This window comes from Protobothrops mucrosquamatus, unplaced genomic scaffold (genome assembly GCF_001527695.2).
Source record: "Protobothrops mucrosquamatus isolate PMUCROS unplaced genomic scaffold, P.Mucros_1.0 scaffold479, whole genome shotgun sequence".
NCBI lineage: Eukaryota > Metazoa > Chordata > Lepidosauria > Squamata > Viperidae > Protobothrops > Protobothrops mucrosquamatus.
This window is the reverse complement of record NW_015386799.1, coordinates 404535-409758: the sequence shown is the minus strand read 5'-3', so window position 1 is coordinate 409758 and position 5224 is coordinate 404535.

The following is a 5224-nucleotide window of genomic DNA, read 5'->3' as shown; positions in this document are numbered from 1 at the left end:
TCCAGTCTGTTTCTCCTGCATTAGAAGCTCAAATTTCATTCCTTCATAAATTGTCTTAACCTCTCACTAGGATGGAATTACTGGGGCGGAGGGAGGGGGGCACGAAAACATCTTAGAAAGAAAATCAACTACCCCCAGCACAGTGTCTAGTTCTTACTCTTAAAACATAACAAAGTCCAATGAAACTGACAAGTTCTAGCAAAAGGAAGAAACATGGGCCTTGACATCAACTTTAACCTAAGGCCACACGAGTCACAAAGAAGGCAGCAATTTGTCATTTTAGATCCTCCAAAACACATCTGGCTGGCTGCTGTGCTCACTGAAGAGTTTTTTTTTTCTCTCACAGAAGGAAGAGCATAGATAGAGCCAGTGGTTGTGATGCTGGCAAAGAGAAGATAAGAGAACCCCTGTCAAATTTCGCTGTCCCACGTTTTCACTTAACAGTGCAGTTAAGCTCCTTCCACAGCCTGTGCTAGTATTTGAGGTCAGGAGGATGTTTTTGCACAGAGCACTTCATGTATGAGTTCATCCAGATCACTAGTCCAGCTTCAAGGATAGTAAGCAGAAAGGGAAGGACATGTTCTTTGATAAGCTAGTTTTATCAAAGATCTGAACAACTGTCATTCAAGTGGAAAACCAACAATTGCCAATGAAAATTTGAGAGAGGGAGAGAGAGAGAATATATAACAGCCACAAATTCTAATCCACAAATTCTAATCCTACATTGTTTTCGGACCCGTGTACTTTGTTGTTGAAATGGTTGAAATCCTAGAGCTTTTTCTCTCACCTATTCTAAAACAATGAATTTTAGCCATACTTTTCAATGCCCTGAAAGTTCATATCTGCCCAGTTGTTTGTTTAACTTTAATGTCTGTTCTGACAACTTTGTTTCTTCTTATTGTAACATAAACTTTTGTAGATTGCAGCTCATTTCATTAGATACATCTTGTTTTTTTTCCTGCAATAGATCAACATAGCTGTTTCCTTGAAAATTAAATTAAAATTACTAAAAGCCTTATAGAGTGGGCAAGTAATCTTAGAACACATGACGAACTACCTGCTTCTTATTAATATGGAGGTAAGAGAGGTTAACCAAAGGGGTAACTGAGCTCTCGTTAGTATTATTAAACAAAGAATTTGAGGTTGTGGCATTATCTAGGCAAAAGTGGATATAAATGAAAACGTCAATCAAAAGTAAAGAATGTGGTCCTGAGGCTTTGAAGACATTGCTGATCTAAAAGGTATCTTCTGTTGATTGAAACTAATAAAGGCAGAATCTGTAAGAGACACCCCATTTGGGAATATTTTAATGATATTCCTATGCTCATCAGAAAGATAACAAAATACCCACTATGATTCACTATTAAATGAAAATTAACCTGAAATAAACTTATTAAATAAGTGTTTTATATGGTACCAACTTCTTATTATAAAAGCATATCCATCTCAGTACATAGGAATAGCTACATTGGTTACATCAGGCAGCAAGACTCTACCAGGAATTATGATATATTAAATTTTCTTAGTTACTGATTTACATCACAATGCAGATGAGAATGTAGTTTATTTAAATAAAATCTGCCCTGCTTGCAAATTCAAAATTACTGTACCTCATAAAAGTACTTTACATCATATAAATATAAGTATTACTTCAATAACCTTCAACAAATTATTGCTTTTTAAAATTTTATTTGCTGCTATTGCCATTAGTGGCTTTACATAGCTAACAGCTATTCACATACAATAATAATTATCAAAATGTAACTAACAAAACTTTTTTTTTTAAAAAAAAACACTTCATAAGAACTTTTTAAAACAGGAAGCACTAGCTTCAAAATCCAGCACCAAATTCCACCATGGAGGAAAAACAGATTTTAGCTGCTGCTGTTAAGCAGATGTGTGGTGCCCCATTGAAGAACTAAAAGTTAGGACAGATCACATGGAGGTAGACATTCTTGCAAATCAAGGCCCAAATTACAGAAGTTTTCCCACATCATAATAAGTGAACCGTTCCTGGAAACTACTGTCAGTAATCAGTGTAACCAATCCAGGGATGTGACATCTTACAAAGCACTATTCACCACCGGTCCTAACTGTTACATTTTAAGGTTGGGTATCATCAGAATACTAATGGCACTTAGTACAAAATCCACGCACAATTCTTCTCATTTCCTAAATAATAATGCCCCTCACAGAATAATTCCCAAAGGGCCAAGCAAAATTCTCCGTTATCCAAATGAATAAAAAAGGCATCACTAAAAGCAGTGCCATGTCTATTTTCTGCAAGCATCTAGACAAAATGCTATAATTGACAGAATAAAAAAACCATTTTTAAGAAATCCGAGATGACAACAGGATCATACTTCCCCTATCTCTTTCGTAGTATGGATCGTCCAGTCAAACTGGAGCGGAGTCTAAATCTAGATTGAACTTCTAAAGTTCCTGGAAAACAGCATTAGTGTTTTCTCCACGAGCTTGGCTAAATAGAGATTATCAGACATTTGCTTACATTCAGATTGTAGAATGCATTCTAAGAACTCAAACCTTGTTCAACTCAATTATTAACCAAGTGTTAACATTTCTTTCCACCTGGCTATTGCATGAACGCTGCATTGCATTCTATCAGCCTCTATGCATAATAAGACTAACCTAACAATATCAACTGTGGGTTCATCCATTTACCCTATTATTCGTTTGTTTGTATTCTACCTTTATTAATTTCATAAATAACTTAAGGCAACAAACGAACACCTCCCTTCTCCTATTTTCCCTCAACAACCACCCTGTGAGGTGAGTTGGGCTGAAGGAGAATGACTGGCCTAAGGTCACCTAGCTAGCTTTTATGGCTAAGGTGGGACTATAATTCACGGTCTCCCGATTTCTACCCTGGTGTCTTAACCGCTAGATTAAATTTTAATTTTAAGACACCCTACTTATGTTCAGGGGAATGTCAACCTAACAGAAGACATTCCATCAGACTGGTATTTCTTACTCTAAATCAGGGGTCCTCAAGCTTGACCACTTTAAGACTTGTGGACTTCAACTCCCAGAATTCCCCAGCTGTCCACAAGTCTTAAAGTGGCCAAGTTTGAGGACCCCTGCTCTAAATGGAATGGAGTCAACAAGCAAAGTGGAGTCACTGCAAAGTATTAAGTTCAGCAACGTACTCACAGCTCCAATTACTACATAACAAGGAAATCAAAGAGATTAATTTGTCTAATGATTCATAACAGTTGTCATGCAGAAAACCTCAGTCACCAATAAGATCGTGCAAGGCTCATCAGCCCATCAATCCCACAACTGGAGATCAAATATTGCAAACAGTGCCCAACTAGCAAGCAGATACAGGAAGCAAAAGCATGGGAACCAGAAGCAGGAACTCCTTCTCAAGGGGCATGGGATTAATTTATTCATCGGGTTAGAAGGCCATCCAACTCCACAAGACTCCGGAATTAATACCCCTACTTAAGAGTTAGCAGCAGCAAGTGAACATCACCACCTTCATGTAAGGGCAGCAATTTTACTAGGTTTGATCCAAGCAAACAATAAGGGGCACACTCCTAAGGTAGCAGAATTCGTATCAACGGGGCTAGAGGGAGAGGTTCTGTTTTCTTACAATCTTATGAACCTCCTGCATTGTCTGTTCCACTGGTTGAAAGCTTATATATTCAGGAAACTCTTGCAGTGTTAACCCACTGGTTCTGGTCCTGCCTGAGGGGCAAGGGACAGAGAACGTCTACTTCAGGGGTCTTCAAACTTGGCCCTTTTATGACTTGTGGACTTCAACTCCCAGAATTCCTCAGCCAGGCATGCTGGCTGAGGAATTCTGGGAGTTGAAGTCCACAAGTCATAAAAGGGCCAAGTTTGAAGACCCCTGGTCTACTTCCTCTTCTACATGAGAACTTTTCAGATATCCGGAGACTACTTTCCATACTCCTCAAGATTCTCTTCTGCAGGCTCAATATACCTAAAGCAGGGGGTCCCGAACCCCTGGTCCGTGGACCGGCACTGGCCCGCAGCATGCCAGAAACAGGTCCGCGCAAACAAGCAAAGCCCCATTTGCTGGATGCAGGCAGCACACGAAACCACGCCCCCTCTGGTCCTTGGGAAAACCTCTCTCCACTGAATCCGGTCCCCAGTGCCCAAAAGGTTGAGGGCCTCTGAACCTAGAGAGCCTACGGTGCAGGCCTAGAAATTAGGAGCTCATCCTACCTTAGGCATGAAAGCCAGTGGGGTGACTTTGGGCAATTCATTCTCTCTCAGTCTAACCCACCTCACAGGGTTGTTGTTATGGGGCAAGTAGGAAGAGGTAGAAGAAAATCAGGATAGGATTAAAAATCTTATAAATAAAAATGCCCAGGTCATTTTACAATTTCTTTTAAGGCTGGGTTACCAATATTTTCTTCCTTAAATTATTGTTTGTTGTTAATGTTAGAATATCTAAACCAGTGGTGGCGAACCTATGGCACGGGTGCCAGAGGTGGCACTCAGAGCCCTCTCTGTGGGCACGCGCGCTGTCGGCCCAGTCCTAGGCCTTCAGCTGGGTTTTATAAAACCTGTTTGCTTTAGGCCTCTGCTGCCATGTGCAAAAAAAAAAGAAAGGTTCTATCAGTCAATTTCAACTTCTCACGGGAAAAAAAAGATCTTGCAAAGTTGGAATTGATTGATTGAACTTTTTAGTCCCACCCAGTCTGCCATTACCATTGCAGCCACGCCCACCCAATGGGCCACACCCAGCCAATGGGCCCACCCGGCACCTGACAATGCATAAGTGGGTTTTGGGTTGCAGTTTGGGCACTCGGTCTCTAAAAGGTTCGCCATCACTGATCTAAACATATGATTACTTGAAAATAAATCCATTGATTTTAATGAAACTTCAACATAGGAATGAACTGTAAATCGATTTCTCAAATTAAAATATGAACAAAGTAAAGGCCAAATTTGAATACAGACTGTACAAAGACTATATTTTGGTTCATTAAATCAATCAATCAAAAATCACAGCTCTAAGAGAACAGGTAAATGATCAAGGTTGGAAAAGAATGCAGTTATGACTCTAGTAAAAGCTACGAGAGGTATTAGAAATATACATGCAGTATTTACCAATTCTCATTGAAAATGGAACCCTGAAAATTTTGCTACTTAACAATATAGTCTAATATATAAGTCATTTACCAATAAGTGCACTTATTAGATGGTATGCCTAAATAAGTCTACACAAATT